The sequence below is a fragment of the Ochotona princeps genome, chromosome 19 (assembly GCF_030435755.1).
Source record: "Ochotona princeps isolate mOchPri1 chromosome 19, mOchPri1.hap1, whole genome shotgun sequence".
Taxonomy (NCBI): domain Eukaryota; kingdom Metazoa; phylum Chordata; class Mammalia; order Lagomorpha; family Ochotonidae; genus Ochotona; species Ochotona princeps.
In genome coordinates this window covers 23,193,946-23,206,136 of record NC_080850.1, presented here as the reverse complement: position 1 = coordinate 23,206,136, position 12,191 = coordinate 23,193,946, and the positions used below count along the sequence as shown (strand labels likewise).

Below are 12,191 nucleotides of genomic sequence, written 5' to 3'. Positions count from 1 at the left end.
CAGTCTTCCCCTCCTCTCTGGACCCCATCACTCCATGACACTAACCTCACTTCCCGCTTCCAAATCAAAGTCCATGAGGCTCAGTAACCACTTTGAAAGGGACCTATGGGTCTGGAGCCCAAGCAGGCCCACCTCCCCATGCTTCCCTGCTCAGGAGCCTAGGAAAGTGGGTGAGTTGGCTCACCAGAAACACACCGTCCGAATCCCTGAGAGATACTGAGTGTGCTGGGGGTTGCTCTAATTGTCTCAAAGTTTCTCCTTGTGATGACAGGTTCAAGTTTTCCATTAATGGTCATCGATCCTGACCTCTTTCAATAATACCAGAAAGGGTACAAAAACCCCTTTCATTGGGATGTTAAATATGCATGATCCCTGAGCATATAGCAGGGCTGGTGCAGCTGCCGGTATAGACTGGAGGCATTTGGAATCCCAGAATTGTGTTCAGGATGTCAGGGACTTTAGGGTTATCTGTGTTAACCCTGTTGAACAGATGGGAAAAGTGGGACCCAGGCAGAGGGTGGCTTGTCCACAGTCACGCAGGGGTGGCGGACCACTAGTAACCACTACAGAACTGAGGCTGGGTGTCCAGGGCTGACCTGAGCCCCAACCAACCTTCCATGATGGAGCTCTGGAGTCAGAAGCACCCAGGTACCAATCCTGGCTCTTTCACCTACCAGCTGTGGGATTTTGGGCAACATCTCTAACCTCTCTGGAAACTTCCTCCTCTGTAGGATGGGGAGAGTCTACATCTTGTCCTTGAGGTGGTAGTAATAATGTAATCAACCCAGCAACTATTTAGTCAGACTTTACCTTTGCTCACATGCCAGGCACGTCCTACACACTGAGGAACAGTAAACTGTGAGTACTGGATATAAAACTCAATTCAAGGGCCCGGCGGCGTGGCCTAGCAGCTAAAGTCCTCACCTTGAAAGCCCTGGGATCCCATATGGGCGCCGGTTCTAATCCCGGCAGCTCCACTTCCCATCCAGCTCCCTGCTTGTGGCCTGGGAAAGCAGTCGAGGACGGCCCAATGCATTGGGACTCTGCACCCACGTGGGAGACCCGGAAGAGGTTCCTGGTTCCCGGCTTTGGATCAGCGCGCATCGGCCCGTTGCAGCTCACTTGGGGAGTGAAACATCGGATGGAAGATCTTCCTCTCTGTCTCTCCTCCTCTGTGTATATCTGGCTGTAATAAAATGAATAAAATCTTTAAAAAAAAAACAACTCAATTCAAGCACAGATCCAGGGTACCTATGGAGGGCTGGCTCCTGATGCAAGATGTCTTCCCTGAACCTGCTTCCCAGCAACCTCAGATTCTGGGCTGGTACCCAGCATCCCTTCCCTGCACTCTCCCCAGTCTGGGACAGCTGTGAGCAAAGTCCCATCCCAAGGACCCACCACCCACCGAGAAGCAGGAGTACACTTGAGGGGCTTCCAGGGACCCTCTCCACCACATCCAGCAACCTGTCCCCAGCAAAACACCCAGGGTACCCTCCTGGAGCCTCAGAGAGCCTGACTGTGGGCCTTGGAAACGCTTGCAGCAACTGAATTCCACCCATGGCATGCTCTGTAGGGGTGGAAGACCAGGTTCATGGCCAACTGGTCCTGCACAGAAGACACAGAGGACAAGCCCTTTTCTGGCCAGGGGTATCAGGCCTGCCCCCTGAAACACAGTGCCTTGGACCATCTCATGGACCCCACAGTCTTCCCAGTGAGGAAACCGAGGCCCAGAGAGAAAAAGCCCTGGCCCAGAGTCACACTGTCAGGAGCTCAATGGAGGGAGGGGCTGGCTGCGAACTGGTCAGCTGATGCCCAAGCCTGGCTTTGCTTGTCCATGGTGCCCACTGCTTCCCTCCCGGTTGTAGAAGCAGCCTGGGGAGGAGACACAGGGTCCGAGGTTGGACCCACATGGATTTCTAGGAGCCAGGGCCAGTACTCCATCTGTGGACTAAGTACCCGGTGCATTCCACATCTGGCAGCAATTACAGGTCCCAGCTCTTCTTCCTCCAGGGTAGAAAAGACAGCCTAGGAACCACCACCTACAAACAGGAGAGCAGGGTGCAGGCCAGAGGGGCTCCTTGCTCTCTCCAGACCAAGCCAGAGCCTGGCAGACCTTGGCACAGTCACATGGGAGGATGGTGAGGGTGGTGCACTCCTTGCTGGGGAGGGTGTCGGAGCCAAGGTACGTCTGCCTGGGCAGGCAGCTATGGACTCTCCTCCCTGACCAGGAGTGCTCTGGCAGTGTGATGGTTAAGTCTTTAGATTCAAGCCCACTCTGGCCTCAGCAATAATTCCAGCCTCAGTTCTCTCATCTGTAAGATGGGGTGACGACCGGGATTTCAAAGTCTCTCTGTGAGGAGGCAGAGTGTGCCTGCCTGGGTAGGCACTCAGGGAAGGTGGGACCCGCATTGCTACATGTCCCTTGGGTGGAGTCCGAGATGCAGGAGGACTGAATGGCTTTAGAACATATTGCATGCTCTGGGGTGGCTGGGAAGAAGGGGCTGGGTCACAGAGGCACTCCTTCCTGCATTCTACCTCATTTCTGCCCTCCACTCAGGGCTGGCCCAGGTTGGGCAGAGCACAAGACAGGGAAGCCTGGACTGGCCAGACTCTGATGAGCAGAGGAAGGCAGCAATTAGCATGAGCACTGGGAAGGCTGGAAGGACCCAGGAGGGCTGCCTGGAAGAGTTGGAACAGGGAGGGTCCTTGAAAGCAAAGTGATGAGGAAGGGCATTCCAGGCAGAGGAATGCGGAGGGCCAATGCCCACAAGCAGGAGGGTGTGCATTCCTCCTCAGAAGGCCCCAGTTGGCTGGAGTCATGGGGCAGGGGCACCCACAACCTTGCCAAGATCTGCCTCTCCCTCGTTGTGTGGTGGACCTGCTGTGAGCAGCGGAATAGTGGTCCCTGCCTGAATCTGGCGAGCATTCCAGCAGGATCAGCCTCACAAAGCATGACCCTGGGCGGGTGGTGAAGCGATAGTCCACCAGCCTTAGCTGCTACAGGGAAGCTGGGGTTCTGCAAGCCTTGGAGAGCCATGGACAGCCATCTCAGGGCAGGGAGATGGTGTGATCAACCTGAGGTTTAAGCTAAGGAGGACAAGGAGGGACACTGTGAGGGGGCCGAGCAGCCGCCTGCAGCCCAAGGAAACAGCAGGTCTTTGCAGAAGTGCCCCAGATCAGTGAGCCAGGCCCCATGCCCTCCAGCACCAGGGAGTGGGGGGGGGCCTCACCCTCAAAATTTCCCTGTGGCCCTACTGGGGGTTTGGTAGGACCTCTTAGGAATCTGCAAAATTTGCAAATCCATTTACATCCTGAGGTTGCTTAGTGGCAGACTGGCCCCAGGCCAGAGCGGATTCTTAGAAACAAAGCTAAGGGCAGGGGCAATAGCACTTGAGGTCCCCTTTGCTCTACCAGGGCCACCTTCCATGCTTCCTGTATGTCAGCCCACAGCTTCTCTCTCTCTGCCCCTTCCAGCTCTCTCCGGCTCTGAAGACAATACTGCACTTTGGGGGGTCCTCACGGGACACCCAGAAACTCTGGGGAGGGGTAGGTGTTGGGTGAAGGCAGGAGGTAGCGGGGTTGGGGAGGGGGAGAGGCCACCCACCCCAGAGCAGCAAAGAGAGAACTGGCTCCTTCAGTCCTGACATCACCCACAGCCACCCAGCCTCCTCGCATCTGGTTTTGTTAAAAATATTTCCCACTTTTTTTTTTAACCTACCCAAAGAGGCACAAGCTGGGGCAAGGGGACAGGACACCAGGATTAGGGCTCTCACCTCTCCCAGCACTTACCTTGCTGTCAAGGGTTCTGCTGTGGGCACTGTCCCGGGCTCTGGACTGTCACCCCTTCCAGGAAGTCCTCCTTCTTGCCTGTTCCTTGGTTATCAGAAAGGCTGTTGGACCCACAATGCGCAGCACAGCAGAAGCGTGGAGGGACAAGGAGGGGGCCCTGGCAGGCTCCTGAAGACTCGGGGGAGTGGTGGGGCTGGGGGGCTGCAGGGGAAGAGCTCTGGGTGAAGCCCTTACACCCCAAGCATCCTCAGGGAGGAGCAGGGCTGCCAGGAGAGGCCGTCCTGGGTCTGGCTGGCTGGCTGGCTGGGCGGGCAAGGCACGGGCTGCTGGGGCCAGGCTGGCCTCAGGGGCTTGGCGGACTCTTTCCTCCTCCCTGGCTCCAAGCAGCTCCCAGAGCTGTCCCGGGTCCCAGAGAGGGCGGGCAGGGACTGCAGGCCTCTGGCAGCCCCAGGAGCTCACACCACTGTGGGCTTCCCTGCCCCCCGCCCACTGTCAGGGCGGCCTCTGATTGGCCTGGCCGGGGGAAGGGGGGGCAGGGAGGGTGGGCGCGTGCGTCTGTTTTCAATTTCAGGTCCCCCCCTCCCTTTTCCCCGTTTCTTGTTTTTCTTCCTCCTTTCCCTCTGCTTTCTCCCTCCCGTCGCCTGTTCTCTCAGGATGTGAAGGGATGTTTAGAAATTCCGCAGCCCACGCCAGCCGCTGAGTCACTTTTATTAAAGAGTGGCCGGGCCTCACTTGCCTATTGCTTGTCCCTGGCGCTAGCCACCTCTTGCCATGGTCCTTAATCCCCGGGGAAGCACAGGGTGAAGGGGTAACCTCACCCTGGGCCTCAGTTTCCCCCTAGGCAAAGGCAGTTCGACCGCCTGTCAGGCTGAGTTGGCCACCAGTCAGTTATACACAATTATATTGAGCAGCTTCTATGTGCCAGATGCTGCGCTGAGGGCTGGGAGAGGGACAGGCAGTCTCTGACCCTTTGGGGCATGGGTGGGGGGCGTGCAGGGAGAGGAGAATACAGTCAGGAACGGGGAACATCTGACCCACTAAGGGCCCACCAAGGCAACTGCAGGTGGGGTTGGAAAATCAGTAACTCTGGAGCGGGCTGATTTTATACGTTAATCACTTTGTATGATGTGCAAACAATATTCTAAAGAAAGGGGCCCCACTCCTGAGAAGGTCTTGGGACTGAAGCTTAAGGGAATCAGAGTGCTTCTGAGGGAGGTGATGTGGGAGAGAGAGAAGGACACCCCAAGGTGATCAGAGGGAAAATGCAAGGCCTAGGGCTGAATTGGCTCAGAGAAGTAAAGCAATTTGACCAAAGGTCACCCAGCACACATCTTCAGATCCCCAGCTGTATTCCTTGAAGGATCACAAAGCCCTGGGAATGCACGGAGAAGCCATGTCCCCATTTCTCAGACAAGGGAAACTGAGGACCAGAGTGGGGATGTGAGTTTCCCTACCCAGCAGGGGCAGAGCTGGCAGGAGCTAGTCTGGTGGGATGGAGACCCAGGGGCACAGGCGAGCGGGCTGAGGCCTGGGTCACACAGTGTACAGCATTGGGACCCATACTGCAGTGTGGATGGCTCCCCGGCCCTGCCTTCTTCCCTGTCACCTGCTGCACCTTCACTCGGTCACTCAGCAGGGATTCTCCAGTGTCTTTGGAGGTCTCCCCCGGGGTCAGCCAAGGCCCTAGGTGCCTGGCTGCTGCTGCTCCTCAGTTCACTCACCTGCAGCTCTCTGATGCCAACAAAGCATTGCCTAATGTAAGGGAGTATAGAGAAGGGAGCCGAGCCCCCTGCTGCCATGGCGGTACAACTGGGCAAACTGAGGCCCAGGTCACATAGTGTACGGCCTGGCCCACTCCTCCCTAGTCCCTCCCAGGCCCCTTTCTGTGCAGCATGGGCGTTCGCTTGGGCTGCAGTTCCATCCAAGCATGCTCATGCTTGTGGTCACCTCTAGGTTTTACCTCCACCAGGACTGCCCAACAGGGGAGAAAGATCCTCAGACCATCGGGAGAAGTGACAAAGTGCCCCAAGGCAGAAGGCCTGGCCCAGGACAGGTTGGCAGCAGGGGCTGTGGAGGGAACAGTGAGACAACACAGCCTGTAGGCCTTATGCTGGGACCCCCAACTCCCTTAGCCACCCACAACTGCTCTTTAGCACTGCTGCCATTTGCATTCCTGGTCTTGGCCCAGAGGCTGCAATCAGGAGAGCTTAGGGGAAGAAGCTGTTCTTGGAGTCAGGAGGCCTCACCTGTGCAGGGCCTTTGCCCTGCCCAAGCCTCAGTTTCCCTCATCTGTTATGTAATGGGGGTGTGGGAAGCTCCCCAGGCTGGAAGACCCTTGGGATGCTCTGTCTACCATTCCCCTGGACTCCAGTGAAGGAGACAAGACTAGTGGGTCTAGGACAGAGGTACTTCTTGGGACCAGAGAGGCAGCACAGAGGGGAGGGGGCAGTCGGTGGTGGCTCCCTGGGGAAGCTGGCAGCCGCCTGGTTTCCGGCTAGCCCAGCCGGCTGGCCGACTAGTCCATCTGGAAGCACTTAGCCCCTAGCACCATTAACCCTTGGTGGACACCAGGATGTTGCTCCTCTCGACGGAGGCAGGGCTGGAAGGTGCAGAGCGATGTGGAGCACTGTGAGCGCCATTGTTTGGGGCTGGCCGATCCAGAAAGCACTGATCCTGCAGAGCACTCAGCTCTGGGGCCAGAGACAACGCTTGAGCTTAAACCCCTAGCTTCTCCAGTTTCAGAGCATGTGGGTCTGAGCAGGTCACTGCAACACTTGAGCCTGGGTCTGCCCGCTGGACAAGGGAGACTCGGCCAGGATTGATCCCTAAGATGCTTGGGGAGAGAAATGCATTGAGGGAGGGGGGCATTAAAGTGGTAATTCTCCATCCTTTCAGCAGCAATCCATCTTTGTGTACCTTGGCCTGGACACTCCCTGCTCAGGGCCTCAGCCTGCCCAGTGGCCAGTACACACAGGAAAGCAGCACTGGCACAGACACCAGGAGCCTAGGCCAGCTTCACACAGCTCTGACATGCCACTTGCATATCCTGAGAAGAGACAGAGAGGGACTCTGGGTCTGGGAAGGGGTCTAGCACATCCCCTTCCTGCAGCATGGAGGCCTGCCCAAAGGGCTCTGACACCAGCAATTTCAGCCAAGCTCTAGCCAGCTCCAGCTAGGGGAGCCTGAACAATTACATTATCTGGGCTCCCCAACACTCAGTGCTTCCGGCTAAAAGATGGGGCACATGTGCCTGCCTCCCAGGGCTACAGAGAGGGTGTACATTCACAGGCACTTTATGTACTTTCTAGAACACAACAGAACTCCACAAAAAAGTGGTGGCAGGATCCCAGGTATTCTGGAGCGCAGGCTAGTGGGGAGGTCCCATCAACAGCAATAGGCACAAAGCCCATGACAACAGGGAACTGCACTGAAGCTTTTGCTGTCGTGCTGGGGTACATACTCTTCCTCAAAGGGGGACAGATCCCCCTGTCCAGACCCCCACCCACGCCTGTCAGAGTCGGAAGCAGCAGCTCTCAGGGGGGCGGGGGGCTAGGGGCCAGGAAGGGATCTGGAGTGGAAGAATCCCCAGGAGCCTGCTCAGCATTCATTCCGGTGGGGCCAGCGGCCACCACATCTGGCTCTCCCACGCTCCCAGCCTGGTCCCGCGCAAGCCCCCAGTGCGGGGGAGGAGGAGGAAGTAGCACACATGTCCCAGGCGGAGGCAAGAGAGGGGCTGTCGGGACATGTCCATGGTCCAGGTGTGGAGACAGAGGTCCGAGGAGAGGAGGGGACTTGCCTGAGGTCCCCCAGTACACACCCTGGACAGGGCAGGTAGGTTCCCATGCACCGGGCCACGATGCCAGTAAGGCAAAGGCTGGGCAACTCTGCCCCACCTCCTAGATACCCGGCACAGCAGCCATCTGAGCACATTTCCCACCTCAATGCCCATGACTCCTCTTTTTGGACTAGTCCATGGCTACCAAGGCCTGCCAGGGTCCCATGACACAAGCGCTTCAAGATGCTGCCTGCTCAGCCTCTCCCCCACCTTCGTGTAAGCTCCCCATCTCAGAGCTGCAGGAGCCACAGGGAGCTAGGGTGTATGCCTGGAGCACTTGCAGAGAGGGCTCCTACCCTCAAAGCAGAGTCATGGGACTATGCCACTCTCTCTCTGTGGTCAGAAGCTTCTAAAAGCCAGAACCTGCTTGTGGGTATTCAGCAGGTCTGGGGATGGGATGTTCTCGCTCTAGTTCCCAGACCTACCTGTTCCTGCGACCACCCTCCCAGGCAACTGAGCACTAAACATAGGCAACACAATGGAGAGTACCATCATGGACACAGTATTTACTCAGAGCACGAAGAGGCTGAAGAGCAGCAGAGGGATGAGCCCAGGTCACAACATGGGACTCAGGGTTTGTTGTGTGTGAATAGAGAGACAATAATGGCTGGGGCAAGGGAGGGTTGAAGCTGGAGCAGCAGTCAGGGCCCAGGGAGTATGGCTTTTCCCACAAGGGCCAGTAGGGGCCACTGCAGGATTTTAAACAGGGCACTGTGAGTACGGGGCCACCATGGTGCCCTGTGGAGAGTGGGCTGGCATGGGCAGGTGTCACAGTGGGCTCTGCGTGTTGGGAGGACTGCAGGGGTGTACCCCCCAGACTCAGGACTTTTGGGCCCCAGTCTGTGAGTGACCCTGGCCTCCCTGTATCCTCTGCACCATGGGGCAGACACTGTGCCCATGTGCCTGCTCCCTTGGGCTGTGTTTCTCCAGAACCCCTAGCCCTCTTGTAATAGCCCAGAGTGCCAGCAGGTGGCGCTCCATCCCCCTGGAGGTAAGGTGCTGGGAAGAGAGGGGGGCGCGACTGGGCCAAGTGCTCTGGTGAACCTCATGTTGGGCCACCACTACCACCCCCCCGCCAAGGTGGGCAAGGCAGATTCAGAGAGGAGAGTTGCTCGAGGTCACAGAGTGAGCTCCAGGCTGGGCTGGGCTTGGCCTTATGCCAACGCCTTTGTACTGATGGTCCAGAGCCAAGTGCTTCCAGAGGCTGGAGCTGGGGGCCCAGGGAGCCTGACGCTAGTCCTGGGGCCTCCTGCTTCTCTGAAGCAGCAAAGCTTTTCTAACACAAAGCTGGGCCCAGGGCTTTCCCTCTTGCAGGGCCATAAACCCCATTTAAAGACCCAGTTATCACTGAGATCTTTATGAGGCCATTGGCTCTACAGCCCCACCCTGAGGAGGCCCTGGCCGAGTGTGTGTGAGAGCAGCTGGGAGGGAGGGCCTCCAGGAGAAAGAGGGGCCCTCCCGGGCCAGCCAGAGGAAGGCGAGATCCAATAAACACTGTTCCCAGAGATAAAGGGCTGTCAGGGAGGAAGAGGCTGCCCACAGGGTACTCAGGGGCTTCCCCATGGAAAGCCCACCCTGGCCTGGCACTGCCAGAGGTAGTCAGTGCCCTATAGGCACATGGAATGCAAGAGGCCAGGCTCAAGGCCACCCAGTGGGTCAGAGGCCAAGGCAGGAAGGACTCTTAGCCTGGGACATTTAAACACAGCGTCCTTCAGAGAAGGGACCTGATGGTATCCAACCACAGTTGCCCAGGACTCTGACCGGGGTGGGGATGTGTGTGTGGGGGTTCCTCCTGGGGGGGGAGGAGGAAGAAGAGGGAACATCAGAGGTGCTTTTGCATGAAGGAGCCAGAGGAGGAAGAAGAACCAACTATTTGTTTAAGCAAAACCCCAACTAACAAGCTGGTGGTGGGTGGTGGGGGTACGCTTATCCTCACCAGATTGCTTGGCTAACTTGGTGTTAGGGCAAAGGTGAACTTCCAGCCAGGTCTTCCATGTGACGTGCAGCTGGACCTCCCCGGACTCTGAAGTCTGCAGCTGCCAAGTGGTGACCATCCCGGGGCTCCTCCTGGCCCAGGCTGTGATAAGGATGCACAAGGTTGCTACCTTGGAAAAGGCTGGTATGGGGCCGGCATCGGATGGGTGCTGTGTGGACAGCTCTGGCCCCCAGGCTACAGCTGCGGTCACACAGAGTACATGGGCACTGAGGTAGGAGAGAGAAGGCCAAAGTGCGGGGGAACTAAGAGAGGCCTACCCCACTGGGAGGTGGACACCACGTGGAAGGACTGCTCCACCAACACTGAGCAGCAGGGACCTGGGCTCACTGGCTCAGTTTCCTGTCAGTTCTCTGCTGCCCCAGTCCCCAGCTATCACCCACGCTCATGCCCAGAGCCCTGCCAATTCCTCACTTCTCTGGGACCATCAGACTCATCCAGAACTCCCCCCCAAAAAAAACACATTCTAGATCACCTCAGACCGGGGGGGCACCTGGCCCATGGGGCTCTTTCCCACTGCCCAGGATTCTGGCTCACAGGATACTTCCTCCTGCAAGACTTCCCCCTTCTCCCCTTGGCCCTTCCTCGCTGAGATGTGACAATCTCTTTATCAGGGATTATTTCATGCAGCCCTGGCTCTGCTCCCCACCTGGAAGCACCCCCCCCAAGGGCAGGACCTTGCTAACCAATACCAAGACAGTGTTCTGTTTCTAAGTATTTGCCAAGCAAGTGAATACCTGAACAGATGAACTCCTACACTCACATCTGTTCTCAACCTCTCAGTCTGCCATCAAACCTACTCTTGGGACAAGGGGAGCGGTACCTAAAAAGCACCTTCTCCCCACAAGCGGGTATCTTGCCACAGCTTTCCTCACTGCAGACCCCGACAGCCTCTTGCATGCCTCCTGTGACAGTGAGCTCACTCCGTCAGGCAGCCCTTTGTTTCATGGGGGTGGGGGGAAACTGATTGTGTCCCCGTGTTTCCACATTGTTTTGTGGAGGTCTCCGCCTTGCCTCATACCCACACTCAGAGCCCACCCCAGGTGTTCCACTCCTCCACCCTGCACAGCTGTCCACCACACAACAGTTCAGAGATGGGACCCCATCCTCTGGCCCTCTTCTCTGGCCTCCCTATACTTAGTTCCCCACTGACTGCTTGAGAAATGGGGTCCTAAGCAGAGCCCAGAGAACCTCTGAGCAAAATCCCCCCAACACGACCACTTGCTTCCCTCCATCCACATCCGTGGCAACCAGGTGGCCCATCAGCAGCCTTCATTTGGTATGGAAACTTGGCTTCATCATCCCTTCCTTAGTCAGGCCTCAGTGCTTCTGCTCATCCAATGGGAAGAGCTCCTGTGAGCCAAAGGGGCTGCCCCAGGCTTACTGAATCCCCGGCTGAGCTAGGATGGAAAGGCAGGCCTGACCAGAGCCACCTTTGGCCAGATCACTGTATAGCCACGCAGGGCCATGTTTATTTTCATTTTATCTGAAAGGCAGACAAAAAAGACACACATGGAAAGAGACCTTTCAAACTTCTGCTTTAAACCCCACATGTTCACGACAGCCATGGCTGGGCCAGGCCAGTGCCTAGAGCCTGACAATCAATTCTGGTCTCCCACATGGGTGGCAGACCTGAGCCATTACGTGCTGTCTCCCAGTGTGCATACTGGCACGAATCTGGATTGGAAGTGGAGTAGCTAGGATTAGTACTGCAATACGGGGCATGGGTGTCCCTGGCAGTATCTTAACACTGTACTCAATATACTCCATGGTCACCATCTTGAAATTCTTTATGTTCACATGCTCATTGTGCACTGGGCTCTGCAAATTATGCCCCAATTTTGACACATCTACCTGTTCCTGAGAGTCTACTGAGCACCCTGTCCAGCATGACGACTTAATAGAGAGACCAAGAAAACCGATCTCGCCCTCCTGGGTGCCACCCATCTTTGCAGGTCCACAGGGACTGTCAGAGCGTGAACCCCTAGAAGGGCTTCAGTACCTTCCCCCAAGGCTTCCTGGTCATCACAAGGCCCACACCCCACAGTCCTGCTCCTTGTTCCAAGTGGGGCCTCAGCCTTTCCACTTTCCAGCTTAGCTAGCAGCAAAAAGCTTGCCAGTCCTTAGCAAGATGGGGAATGTGGCATGCAGGATGCATTGAAAATACCCAGTTGGGATGCAACAGGTTAAGCTGCCATTTGTGGCATCCCATAGGAGTACTGGCTGCTCCATTTCTAATCCAACTACCTGCTAATGCACCTGGGAAAGTGGGAGATGGCCCAAGCGCTTGGGTCCTTGCCTTCTCTGTAGGAGGCTCAGAGAGTTCCAGGCTCCTAGCTTTGGCCCGATCCAGCACTGCTCATCTGTGGCCATTTGGGGAATGAACCAGTGGATGGAAGATCTAACTCTGCCCTTTTTAAAAAGAGATTTAGCATTATCCCTTTTAAAAAAAGATTTTATTTACTTTTATTGGAAAGTCAGATATACAGAGAGTAGGAGAGACAGAGAGGAAAATCTTCCATCCGATGATTCACTCCCCAAGTGAGCGCAACGGCTGGAGCTGAGTCAATCCAA

General features: G+C 56.5%; 1 protein-coding gene across 1 annotated transcript in view; it reads right to left on the bottom strand.

Moving 5' to 3' along the window:
- The window catches only part of PDGFRB (platelet derived growth factor receptor beta), a 35,875-nt gene extending 31,511 nt beyond the window's left edge, over positions 1-4,364 (bottom strand). The window contains exon 1 of the mRNA XM_004587540.2: positions 3,790-4,364. The gene's annotated coding sequence lies outside the window, so the exon portion shown is untranslated. The remainder of the gene's footprint in view (positions 1-3,789) is intronic.
- Between the last annotated feature and the right edge of the window lie 7,827 nt (positions 4,365-12,191).